The sequence below is a fragment of the Propithecus coquereli genome, unplaced genomic scaffold (genome assembly GCF_000956105.1).
Source record: "Propithecus coquereli isolate 6110/MARCELLA unplaced genomic scaffold, Pcoq_1.0 Scaffold27, whole genome shotgun sequence".
NCBI classification, from domain to species: Eukaryota; Metazoa; Chordata; class Mammalia; order Primates; family Indriidae; genus Propithecus; species Propithecus coquereli.
Genome location: NW_012148285.1, coordinates 6413137 through 6426925, shown reverse-complemented (window position 1 = coordinate 6426925; position 13789 = coordinate 6413137). Strand labels below are relative to the sequence as shown.

At 48.8% G+C, this 13789-nt stretch overlaps 1 protein-coding gene across 1 annotated transcript in view; it reads right to left on the bottom strand.

Annotated features, from left to right (window-relative positions):
• Positions 1–12043, bottom strand: part of ABAT (4-aminobutyrate aminotransferase) — a 78221-nt gene extending 66178 nt beyond the window's left edge. The window contains exon 1 of the mRNA XM_012647770.1: positions 11932–12043. The gene's annotated coding sequence lies outside the window, so the exon portion shown is untranslated. The remainder of the gene's footprint in view (positions 1–11931) is intronic.
• Between the last annotated feature and the right edge of the window lie 1746 nt (positions 12044–13789).

The window sequence follows — 13789 nt, the reverse complement described above, 5'->3', positions numbered from 1 at the left end:
GCCATACACATTCTTCTCCTGCAAAGAAGCAGCACCAGGCGTGCTGAAATAGCTCTTGGAATCGTCCGTAAGCCGAAAGATTCAAGGTGACTTGTTATTTTGCTTAGGATGGTTGTTCTAGGCATAAAAACCAGCCCTTGAACTTGGATTAAAGGCCTTGAGGTCTGATTCCAATCACCTTTCCAGTCTCCGCACACACCGCCTTTCCCTGACTCTCTGGGTTCAGCCATGAGGATATGGCATCTGTCTCACGAAGGCTTCTACTCAGAGCCTTTGTAGATGCTGTTCCCACAGCCCAAATTGCTTTTCCCTTGCTTCTGATTCCTTCATTCCTACTCACCCTTCTGATTTCAACTTATGCCTCACCTTCTCATGGAAGCCTTCCCTGAACCTCTCCCACCAGATCAAATCTTCCTCTTCACTTGCTCTTAACCCTACAAACCTCCCCTTTGTGGCCCCATCACATTTATATGTTACCTCTATTTGTGTAATTACTTGGTTCATGTCTAGTCACTTACAAGCCTGTAAACCTCTTTATGGCAGGAGCTATATGTATGCTTAAAACATCATTACACCATCTGGCACTGTACTGGGTGGCCAATATATTTTGGTCGAATCGTTAGTAAGAGTGCTCATTGATACAGTCTCTTTAGAGGGCAATCTGGCACGGACTGTCATATTCTAAGGCTACAGTAGTTAAGACAGGTGGTGTGGGGACAAAGCGAAACATGCTGATTAACAGAACTGAATGGAGAATAGAAACACATACTGATGCATATATGGACACTTGATTTTTGATAAAGGTGGCGGTGATATCAGGCCAACTGAACTACCCATATGGAAAAAAAATTAATCATGATTCTCTCTACTACAATACATAAAAATCAACTCCAGATGGATTGCAGAGATAACTATGAAAGGAAAAATGTGAACGCTTCTGGAAGATAATAGAGGAAACAATGTGAATGACCTTGGACTTATTAAACAGGACACAAAAAGCATTAACCATGAAAGAAAAGAATACAGACTGTGTTAAAATTAAATATTCTAGTCATCAAAGGTCACCATGGAAAATGAATATCCTACCACAGAGTAGACGATACTCACAAACAGCTGGCAAAGGGATCCTTACCCAGGATGCTAAAAACTCCTACAAAGCAGTAAAAAAAGAACCCCTCAAAATGAAAATGGACAAGAGACTCGGACAGGAACTTCCTGAAAGAGGAACCCTAAATGGCCAATAAGCATAAAAAAGATGCTCAAATTCAATTTATAAGTGGAGAAATTTTTAAAAAACCACTACACATATCAAAATGATTAAAATACAATAGCAAGCCAAGATACCAGAGCTGCAAAGGACGTGGAGCAGCTACAACTCTCACATGCTGCCAGGAGTCTAAACTGGACAACCGCGTTGAAGATCTGGTGGGCATTCTTAAGGTAGAACCCTGTGGCCCAGCGATTGCACTGCTAAGCATATACCCAGCATATAAAATGAGTTCATGTGTTCACCGAGACATCTCATGCAAGTTTCATGGTAGCATTGTAGATAATAGCCCAAACTGCAAGCAACCCAAACGTCCATCATGGTGGAATAGATACATAAACTGTGGCATATTCATACAATGGACTACTACTCAACAAGGAAAACGAATGAACGAAAGCTACAAACAACAACACAAACGTGATGGTGTACAAAAGAAGCTAGATGCAACAGAACACAGTTAAAAAACCAAGCAAACTGGTCTCTAATGTTGCTGGATGCATCCTTAGATGGCACAGCCATGGCTGTAGAGAAGAGCAGGGAGGAATCTCAGAAGGAATCTCTAGGAGACAGGATGGGGCCACCCGAGGATGGGGCGATGCTGGGGAAGGGTGAGGGACCTGCTGCTCCTGGCTCTTAGTGGTCTCTCTCTTGACCTGGTTGACGGTTTTATGACTGTTAGCTTCATGAAAAATCACTGAGCTGTTCTTTTTGGTTTTGCGTATATTTCCATATGTATGTTATATTTCACAAGAAAACAGTTTACAAAAGATATTTTTAAAAAATACACACATATCTTTTGATATACGAATTCCACTTCTAAAAATTTCTCCTACAAAAGTATTTGCACATATGTGAAATGACTATGTACACAATTGTCTGCAGCAGCTTCCTCTTTGACGGCAAAATATTAGAAATCACCTAGAGCCCCTCTGGCCCTATAGGGAATTGGAGGATAAATTAAGTCCCCTAACCATGAAATACTCTGTGGTAATGAAAAGCAATGAGAAAGATCTCTGTGATATATTAAGGATAAAAAGCAAAGTGTCAAACGGCCATGATTTTTCAAATACAGAGCTGCTTCTAACGAGGGAAAGAGAGCCCCAGGAATGGGGGTGAGGGAGGAAATTTTACTTTTTTCTGTAGATCGAGTTGCACTGTTTGGGTGCTACGATTGCCTATTCAGAAAATTCATTAACGTCATGAGACAGAGTAAGTGCAGATAGACTGCAAGAATAAAGGCATAGGAAGGGAAGGAGGGATTCGACTCCCTGGTACTTGGAGGTCCTGCATGAACCCCGTGCTTGAAGACTTGGGTTTGAGCCAGGCCGCTCTCGGTTCAAGTCCTGGCCAGGCAGCTTAAAACTCTGATCCCGTCCTCATCCACAAAAGAGGACCTTCCCACCTTTAAATAAGACAGTCTGAGGAAATAAAGCCCAGTGTCTGGTAGGTAGAAAGCATTCAACTCTTACTACCCAATCTAATAACCACCAATATGATGTTTCAAAATGTAGCTTTGTTGCCATTTTACAGACCAGGAAACGGAGTTCCAGAGAGAAGTCACTGGCTCCAGGGTGCCGAGGGACCCAGCAGCACCACAACTGCTTTCAGATTCAGGACTTCTCCTTGACCCCGCAGGTCTAAGAAACAAACCCCACTCCAAGCCCACAGCGTTCCGGAGGATGCACAGCATCCGATCTAGTGGGTGACCGCGAACGATCCGAGTTGTTGGCAGACAGCTACTGCTGGGAGGGAGCGCGCAGCCCAAACAAACAGCAGGCCGCTCACTTCTGAAGAAGCCAGAATCGTGGGACCCCAGACCGGAGCCCTGCTCCATGGTTGGGCAGACGGCCAAGAGCTCTCTGCAAACTTTGCTTCCGGCTGCCCGTCCCCACCTTTCCCCACACTCTCGTGGGGCTCCCACCACCCTGTCCTCTCGGGACCAAACCCGGCCCACCTAAGAGTGGGGAGTGAGAGGGCCAGCAAGCTGTGCATCCCACCCCATTCGCCCTTTCACGGCCACGCTGCGTTCCCAAACCCTGGGCAAGAAGCAAGCACCCCCATCCCTGAAAGGTCCAGAGTACAAACAACCATACACCCTGTCTCTGGGGGCAAAGAGAAGCTCTTTCAGACTTTCTCCACATACCATCAGTTTTACTCAGCATGTTTTACTTTTTAACCCTACTTTCCCATTTGCTGTGGTAGCTGGTCCTCCCAAACTTGATGCTATGGTCATCAAGTGAAAAGACATTATTGCTCCCATTGACAGATGAGAAAATCGAGGCCAGAGAGAGCATTGGGCATATCCAGAGGTGTCCACAAGTCCTTAGAACAGCTACCCTGAGTACTCAGCAAATGTGAGCTGCCACTATTTGTGGCTAACTGTCATTATGATGGGCAGATCCTGAGCTGAAACTCTGTCCAGGCTCCTCTGAATGTTTTCTCTCGTTCCTCTACTTAGCTTTACCCGGCTAGCCGGGCTCTGAATCCCTCCTGGAGCCTGTCTGCAGGTCAGAATGTCCACGCTCTTCTGTGGGTGGCTCTTCTTTGAGCCCTGCTCTCAGCCCCTGGGAGGCCTGTACACTCGGGGCTGGGGCAGGGTGCCAGGCATGCAAATCCGCATGCAGGCAGTCATTTGCACAAGCGCTCCTTGGTGCGCTCATTTCCAGCCTGTCCCCAGAAGGGCTGCGATCAGCCTGCGAAGCCAGCAGAGACCTATTTACAGCTCTGGGCAAGGAGTAGCGAGGCAGGCTTTGTTCCCACGTGGGAACAGCCTTGCTGAGGTGATGCCTTGCTCTTTTGGCTGGTGTTTGGCCAACCTTGCCCTGAAGGAGCTTCGAGGTCCTAAAAGCTTTTGCAGGAAGGCCAGCAATCTGCCCCCGGGATTGGCTGGTTTCCCTCATGGATCCTGGGTTCAAAGGCAGGTGGGACAAGGTGTATGTCCACTCTCCACTGAGCTTCTAGAAGAGTCTTTCGCAAGTGCTAATAAAATGATGTCACTGCCTTGCTTAAAACCCTTCCATGGTTCCCTGTGAATCTCTAAGTCCAAACTCACCATCATGGGTCACCTGGCAGGACATGATTTGGTGCTTCTTGCAGCCTCCCCTCCACCCCCCTCACCCACCTTGTGCCCCCTGAAAAGGACTCTCCATCCTCTGAACACAGGTTTTATAGGGAAAAAAATGTTGTGTACAAATGGAAAATTATACATTGTCTACTTACAACACAAACTTATCTGATTCTAGCCTTGTTCATGATATTCAAACTATTTTTTGAACTCCTTTGTAAGTTGTAGGAAACAAGCAAATTCTATCTTGTCCAACCATTTTTGCCTCTGATTGCAATTCGTTTCAACATTCCTTTATGCCACACATAAGTGTGCTTTATTTGACTTTTTCTTTGAACTGGTTCTAACATCTGCCTGGTTCCCTCATTGAATGAGCTTAATAAAGTCTTTAACAAGTGCTTGTTTTTGTGTCTCTATGAATCTTGATTTTAACCCCCTTGCCTGTTTTTCCTGAAGATTTCAACAGTTTTCTATGAACTCTTTGGGCCTGCTCATGATACTCTCTCTGCCAAGAATATCCTTCTTTTCCTGCCTTTTCCTTCTGAAATTTCTTCCCCAGAATCCCCACGAACAGGGACTAGTAACCTCTTTCTACTTTGAGCTTGAACATCTATTCACTCCCGCCCTTCCCCTCCACTGTCCTCACTGAGTGGTCATTGTTTACGGGCCTGTCTCCCCACAGCTAGCCTGGAAGAGGCTTTGGTGCCATAGCTGAGCCTCTCTCTCCCCCAGCACACACACACACGCACACACAGACACACACACACCCCTAGTGCTGCACTCAGCACAGTACCATGGAAATCATGCCATAAATGAACACATTCATTAACAAATGAATGTCAGATGCTACCTCTCCCCACTACAGATAAGCCACCAAGAGGGAGGCCCTTGCTTTCCTTGCTCAACACCATATACTAACTAGATAACCATATCTGGCATCTAGTAAGTACCCAATAAATATCTGTTAAACAAATGAAAAACTACAACTTAAGTTCTTATTCTTGCACCATTTAAATCATCTCCCATTTCTCCAGTTTCAGAAGACACACCTAGCAGCTTTGGAATGCTATCCTCCCTGCTCATGACTTCAGGGATCGCTGCTATGGCATCTCAACCCCTTGGATTCCACTCGCCTCTAAGGAATGGAAAGCAGTCTCTCTCTCTGCTTCATGGTCATCGTGTGACCTTGAGCAAGGCACTGCCCCCTGGACGTCCGTTTTCCCACAGGTAAAGTAAGGTCAGTTTAGACATTCCAAGAGATAAAGAACATCAGGCAAAGATATGAATGGACAATAATGCCCAGATGATGCTCCCGCTCAGATATCATTTACATTGTAACAGATGCTGTCAATGTAACTCATCAGCAAAGCTTCCCAGGGCTTAGCTCTGAGTATGGGGGTCATAGAGCTGTCCTAGGACAGGCTTCTCAAACTTTAATGTGCACACGAATCACCCTGGGGATATTGTTAAAATGCAGATTCACATTCCATAAGTGGGTGGGGGCCCAAGATTCTGCATTTCTAACCAGCTCCCAGATGGTGCAATGCTGCTGGTGATTGCACCACACTTTTAGCACTTTTAGGTGCTAGGACACAGCAGGTCCCAGCTTTGAAGGAATTCTCAGTGTGGCTGAGGGACAGATTTTTACCCTGTTGCTGATATCCAAGGCAACAGATGTTAGCACTCAAATGGGAAATGCTGGCAGTTAAGGTTATGGGATCTCAGAATGGACAGATCGGGGTGGGTGGGTAGGGGACAGGTTCAGGATTCCCAGAGAACATGGAAATAGCACTGGGAGCATTCTGCCAGGATGGTGATTCTACTGGATTCTGGTGGGGTGGGGGCGGGGGGCAGTCTGTGTTTTAGCAAGCTCTCCAGGGGATTCTGATGCTAAAGTTTGAAAACCACTGTGCTAGGAAGACGTAAAGATGTTGAATATTCCATGTAGAAGAATAGTGTTTTGTTTTCCCACGGCAGAGTTTGTAAGTTGCGTTCATTTATTCCTCCATTCATTCATACACACCTTCATCAATCTATCTAACCAACAAAGAGGTCATGTTTGTCTATCCACCCACCCATGCATCCATCTACCCCCTGACCCTTCTGACATCCAACAAATACATCCTGAATGCCTACTGTGTACCCTGTTGTGCACAAGAGCTCTTACTGAAACTGTAGCTACACAGGCCTGTCTTAGCCTCTATACCAGTGATTCTCAACCAGGGTCAATTTTGCCCTCGAGGGGACATTTTACAATGTTTGGAGACATTTTTGGGTGTCACAACTTGAAGGCAAATATGCTACTGGCATCTAGTGGGGCAGAGGTCAGGGATGCTGCTAAATATTCAATAATGCCCAGGAGAGCCCCTGCCACACACACACACAACGGCAATAGTGTTGCGGGTGAGAAACATTGCAGTGGACTTTCTTTGAGTTCCTTGCGGGCAGGAACTATATTGTCACCTTGGTATCCCAAGGTCACAAGACAGTGCCTGACCCACAGGAGCTGAGCAAATATTTAAATGGATGAGGAAATGGTGACACAAAAATATTCTTCTGCATATAAAGATCTCTTACAGCTCAACCACCAAAAGACAACCTAATTCAGAGATAGGCAAAGAACTTTAGTGTATATTTCTCCAAAGCCGACACACAAATGGCCAGCAAACACACGAGAAATGCTCAACATCATTAGTCATTAGGGGAATGCAAACTGAAACCACAATGAGATCACTTCACACTTGCTAGAATGACCATAATAGTAATAACCAGAAAATGGAAAGTAACAAGTGTTGGTGAGGAAACAGAACCCTCACACATGGCTGGTGGGAATGTCAAACAGTGTGGAAAACAGTGTGGCAGTTCCTTTTTGTAAAAAGTTAAACAAGACTTACCATAGGCTTTGTCAGTTCTGCTTCTGGGCATATAACCCACGAGAATTGACAACAGGTCTTCAAATCAAAACTTGTGCACACATATTCACAATAGCCCAAAGGTGAAAACAATTCAAGTGTGCATCGACTGAAGAATGGATAAACAAACTGTGGTCTAACCATACAGCAATATTATTCGGCCATAAAAGGAATGTCGCATTGATACATGCTACAACGTGGAGAAGCCAGATGCAATAGGCCACATATTGCATGATTCCATTTATATGAAATATTCAGGGTGGGAGAGGTGGCTCACGGATGTAATCCTAGCACTCTGGGAGGCTGAGACAGGAGGATCGTTTGAGCTCAGGAATTCGAGGCCAGCCTGAGCAAGAGCGAGATCCCATCTCTTCTAAAAACAGAAAAATTAGCCGGGTGTGGTGGCACATGCATGTAGTCTCAGCTACTCGGGAGGCTGAGGCAGGAGGATCGCTTGGGCCCAAGAGTTGGAAGTTGCTGTGACCTAGGCTGATGCCACGGCACTCTACCCAGGTGACAGAGCGAGACTCAGTCTCAAAGAAAAAATAAAAGATGGAGAAATGAGCAGAGAGAGATAAAGTGGCTGGCCTGAGGTTGTCATGCTGGTGGAAGCCCAGTTCTACGGAGGTCAGTCTAACCATCAAGGCCTACCTCGGTGCTGGGGGAAGCACTTCCCGCCCCCGGCAAGGAATGAGGCTCATCCTACAGAGGTGAAGCCTCAGATTCTGCCTCTTGGCCCCAGAACTCTCAGGGAGCTCACAGCTGAGTTTCCACCACTGGTAACTCCTGGTGTGAGCAAGTCTCTTAACCTCCATGGGCTTCACTTTGCTTATTTCTATCTAATGCACGGGAAGCTGGTGGGGGATTCCTTTTCTTCTTCCTCCATGAATATATTCTTACACATGTACTATATAGGTTCTTTAACTATCCACTTCCATATTTACATCTATCTTTTGTTTTTTGAAATGGGATCATACTCTTTATATTGACCCTGTGTCTTTATCTTTTTCACTAAGTAATAGGCCTTGAAGAACTTTCCAGGTCAGGAATGTCGATCGACCTCATTCTTCCAAAGACTGCTCACTTTCCCATGAGTCATGAACGCGAACGCGCTGCACTGTCACCCCTTCCCATACTGGTATTACAAAGCCCTGCAGCAGACATTCTTATGTTATCTGCGTGCACGAGTGAGCACTGCCGAAGGGGCTTCCTTCTTCTAAGTGAGATTGCTGGGCCAAAGGTTGTGCAGTGACTGCCAAATAACCTGAAGAAGCCTCCAGAGCTAGGTTGATTCTAAAACTATTTCTGGCATGAATGTGTCTTTGACCTCTAGTGGGGTGATGCTCTTAGACAAGTCTTTCAACCTTTGCGAGCCTTAGTTTACTTATCTGTAAAATGGAAAATGATATAACAGACACAACAGTACTATGGAGACGGCAAAGTCCTGTGTAAACCTAAGGAATTAAAATTGTCATTAACATTGAGAGACTCCACAGCTGGACACATTCTCCCCCTCCCCCCATCATGTAGAAACCAGAAAAATGAGCTTGTGCAAGGAGAAGGAAGCTGTTTTATATCAAGCATCCACTGTGTTTAAGGCCATATATTGGACCAGCAGTTCTCAGTGGGGAGCAGGGAGGGTGATTTTGCTCCCCAGGGGACATTTGGCAATGTCTGGAGACATTTCTGATGGACACAACTCATAGTGTGGGGGTGCTCCCGGCCTCTGATGGGTAGAGACCAGGGATGCTGCTAAACATCCTACAATACACAGGGCAACCCCCCCACTACAAAGAATGATCTGGTCCAAATATCAGCAGTGCTGAGGATGAGAACCCCTGGTCTAGACCTATCTCTGATGCTCACCTCCAACGACCCCACTCAAAGATGAGGAACTGAGGCTCAGAGAGGTGAATGACCTGCCTGAGGCTCCCCGGGCAGCCATAGCTCTCAGCTCCATCTGACTTTAGTGTCTGTGGTCCCTTCTGCACATGGCACTGTCTCTCTGGGAAGACATCACCTTGTTTCCAAGCACCTTAGCCCTGGCAGACTACCTACAGTGCAGGTTACAAATTTTGCCTAAAACCATAACAAGCTCCTCCACCCCTCAGTTTTAGAGGTTTTATGACTTTGCATCTGTCATAGTAATCACTGCTTCCAGTCATTTGCTGTGTGCTACACACTTTATCAAGATTAACTCTTTTATTTTACTCTGAAGACAAGTCACAGAGAGGTTAATTTCCCCAAGATCACATGTTAAGTGGCAGATTTGGGCTCTAGACTCAGAAAAGAAGGTTCCATGTACCGACCTCTCGACCCCTCTACTGTGGTTCTACTCACACTCTGAACTTTACACCTTGGCACCTGCACTTCGCTCTGGGCTTTCGCTCTGGGCTTTAAGTTGGAGCACGCCAGCCAATCCTTCAGCTGGGAACTGGGCAGGGGCTAGAGAGGGCAGAGCCCCTACCTCAGACTGTCCCATGTATAGGGACCTGGTCCCTGCTGCTCAGCTGGGTGATCCTAGGGAAACTGCCAGGGTTTCAGCACCTTTCCCATGCAATGCCCCAGGAAAAGATGCAGGGCTCTGAGCAGGGAGAAGAGCTGGGAGTCTGAGGGAATGGGCAGAGACCCAAGGGGAAGGGACCCTGGAAGGAAGGGATGTGAGTGCCTCAGGGCCTGTCCAAAGTTCTTGGAGCAAACCCAGCTACGCAACTGAGGTCCCTGCAGTAGTCTCCACTCCAGCCTATTTCAACTGATCTTATTAGCTACCCTGGGTCAATCTGAATTTTGGCAAGCCTAGATTTGGCAATGGGCTCAACACCAAGATCTCACGGGGTAAGCAGTGTAGTGCAGACACCCAGGAATGGATTCCACGAGGCAGCCTGGCAGGGACAGCGCTGAGTTCCAGCTGTGCCCCTTCCTAGCTGCATGACCTTCGCAGAGCCTAGGCGCTTCCTCCGACAAGTGCAGACCTGGGGACCAGCAGTACCCATTGTAAATGTGAGGCCTGGAGCTAGTGTCTGAGATCCTGGTACCCGGCAGGCCCTGGAGGAGTTGTGGTGGGCTTTGTCACCCACGGGCTGGGTGACCTTGAGCAAGTCTCTTCCCCTCCTCCTGCCTCAGTTTGTTTAACTATCAAACTGAAGGGGCAGGGTCCTTAATCTAGAAGCCCTTTTAGGTCTGAGGACTCCAGACTGGGCCATTTACCTCTCCTAGGGGCCGAGGTCTTTGAGCCTCCAGGAAACACATTTCTCCACACTCCACGCTGCAGCACCCAGTGCCAAAGAACAAGGCAAAACTCACTGCCTCCCTCTCTCTTGTCCCCCGACCCAAAATCTGGCCCACCAGAGAAGAGCTGCCCCCAACCCTCCTTAGGTCACCAACATCCTGTCCAGTCAGCTTCATCAAAGCAGCAAAGCCAACACTGTCCCCAGCCCAAGGGACGGGCCCAGCAGCACCCATCTCTCTTGGCCGAGCGTGCAGGGGGTTCCACCAAGTGATGCCCACAGGAGCTTTGGGGGGCAGGCAGCGACCCGGGGAGCAAATGGGGAGAGGGCCAGCAGCCCCTCCCTCAGACTGCCTCAGGGGAGGCTACAGTGGACACGGCCCTTTGTGCGAGTGTTGCGGGTGGGAGCATCCCCATTGGTCCTGCTGCAGCCTCAGAGACCATCTCTGCTGTCAGAGTTTGGAGGTACCTGGAAGGGTCTCTAGGGCTGGGATCCCAGTTCTAAGAGCATCAGTCTTACTAAATCTCACTAAACCTCCTCTGGTCTTATCTCTGGCCAGGGTGGGTGAGGAAAGGTGAGATGGAATTAGACAGGCGGGGCAGCCAGGTGTGTAAGTAGAGTTGGGTGGAAGTGGTATAGGGTGGGATGGGGGAGGTGGGAGTGGTGGGCGTGGGGTGTTAGCAGGATGGGATTTCAGTGAGAAGGTCAGAGAGGGGTGGAGGGAGGTGGATGACTTGGATGGGTGGCCAGACCCTTGCCCTGTTCCTGAGATTGAAAGCCCCTGGTCTTACATTTTTAGAGGAAGAGAGAAAATCCCCTAAAGTCTTTAGTGTGGTGGCGTCAGAGGCAACCTTGCCTTGTGGGTAGGGAGAGGTCTCTGGCAGAGGGATGGGGGGACCCTCTATCCCCAGAGTCCAGTTTCTGAGGTCCATCTGGGGTGGGAGGGGGACTTGCAGAGTGTCTGCTCCAGGATTTCCTTGTCTTATTGTGTGTGGGGGGAGGTTACTTCTCAGAATTTCCATTTTCCATGGAGGGGGACACCGTTATTTATGAGCTGAGAAGACCCCCATCATTCCGAAGGGTGACAGGGGAGAAGGAAGAAATCCAAACTTAGTTTTTTAGGGATGGGGAAGGGGCATCAGTCTCCAAAGGGACGAGGAGGTTCTTGGGGACCCACTTTTTGGGGCCACAGACTATTTCAAGGGGTGAATCAGGGAGCAGAACTCTATCTCTAGAGCTGGGGGCAGGAGGAGGGCCCCATTTCTGAAGGTAAAACAGCTATTTTGCTGAGGGCTGGGAGACACTTCCTTTCCCAGGAGAGGACGCGCGTCTTGGGAGGATGAGGGCTCCGCTTCTGGGAGAAGATGCTCCGTTTCTGCTCCCTGGGGGCAGGGCAGAAGGACCCCATCTCGGCTCCCCTGGAAAGGGCCTACCCTACGCGACCCGGCGCCTCGCCCTTACCTCCGGGCCCGGGCTCCGATCTACGGATGCGATCTGTTCGCGACCCGCCGGGCTCCGACCTGCGGGATCCTCGCGCCGAGCTCCGGCTGCGCGCGGCGTCTGCCCGGCTCCCCCAGCGACTCGCGGGACTCCAAGGCTCCGCCGAGCCGCCCCGGCCAATCAGCGCCGCCAGCCCCCGCCCTCGCTCGCGCCGCAGCCAATGGGAAGGCCCGCCACGGGCCACCGCCCCCAGGAGGGAGGGGGAGGCGGGGCGGGGGCAGAGTCCAGCCCGGGGGGCGCTGGAGACCCTGCCCGGCGGGCTGGCCTGGGGGCGGGAAGGTGGCCCGCGGGGGCCGGGAGGAGGGCCGGGGCTGTGGAGGAGGCGGCCGAGGACCCTCACCAAGTTTGATGGGGGAGGGGTGGGATCCCATCCCTAAAGGGGTGGGGGGCGCCTCTATAGGTTGATTTAACCTGCATCTTAATGAACCCCCCGCCCCTTTTCTAGACCCTCGGTGCTGCAGGCAAGTGTGGCCGGTCATCCCCCACCCTGCGCCTCGGATCCGGTCTCTGGAACCCTAGAGACTGAGTCAGAAAGGTTCCGTTTCAAAGAGGGAAGGAGCATCGTGCCCTCCCCCAATGCCGGCGCTCAGGGCCTCGGTCTCAGCCCTCCCAGCTGCCATGCGGGGATCACCGCCTTCCCCCCAACCCCCGAAAGACAAAGAGCACCGGACTACAGTCAGATATTGGCTCCTTCCGCTTCTCCTCCCTGATCCCGATTTCCTCAATAGCAGATACGGGCAGTAGTTATTGTACCTCCTTTGTGGGGGTAAAGGAGACCCCAGATGCTTTTATAGGATTGTATGAAATGCTGCATGGAAACTTGAAGGTGTGATTGATTGACAGTCCCGACAGCTTTCTAAAGGTATTGTGGAAAGAGGATGCAAATCTTTCCAAGGTAAAATCAAAGACGCAAAAACCTGCCCATCAGGACAACATGGGACCAACAAGTGTCCATAATGAATGGATGAGCAAAGATTCCAGACCTTAAAAGGCCAAGAAAGAATACAACTTGGTTCTTCCCACTTGGCCTGATCACCCATAACTGTTTCCTTGGTCTGCTGGAATCTTGCGGAACCCTGAGGTCCTCCCTTCTGCTCTCCAGGAGTCCAGACTGCCCTGTCACTGATCAGACAAGGAGGACTGTAGTTCCAGGAATTCAGGAACCAAGGTGAATACAAAGTAAACAAATAGATGAATTTAAAAACTGCCAAACACCCACCTCCTAGTGTGATCTCGGACTGTAGGCACCGCCCAAAAAAACACTATCAATAAGAATATTCAAAAGAACAGACAGAAAGTATAATTGATCCACAGACCTGCTGAAACTGAGTTTTGCCAATCTCTCTGGTATGTTAATCTTATCACCTTGCTTGAAGAACTTTATGGGGCCTGTGTTGAAAATCTAGCAATTTTCCCTTAAAACCTAAGCCATGAAGATAATCTCTTTATTGACCTTCACACAACCAAAGAAATAAAATGGCCAATAAACATGAGAAAGGACGCTTTGTCAAGGAAAGACAAGTTAAAACAAAGAGATGGAAAAATTTCACCTACCACAATGGCCTCGTTTTTATTACTGTTTTTACTATTATTTGCAGAGGTTTCAAGGAAGTGCACAATTTCATATATTGCTGATAGGACTATGATCATAGCCTTTCTGGAGAGAGACTGGATATTCCTATAAAAAAAACTATCTTGGCCGGGTGCGGTGGCTCACGCCGCAATCCTAGCACTCTGGGAGGCCGAGGCGGGCGGATCGTTTGAGCTCAGGAGTTCGAGACCAGCCTGAGCAAGAGCGAGACCCTGTCTCTACTAAAAA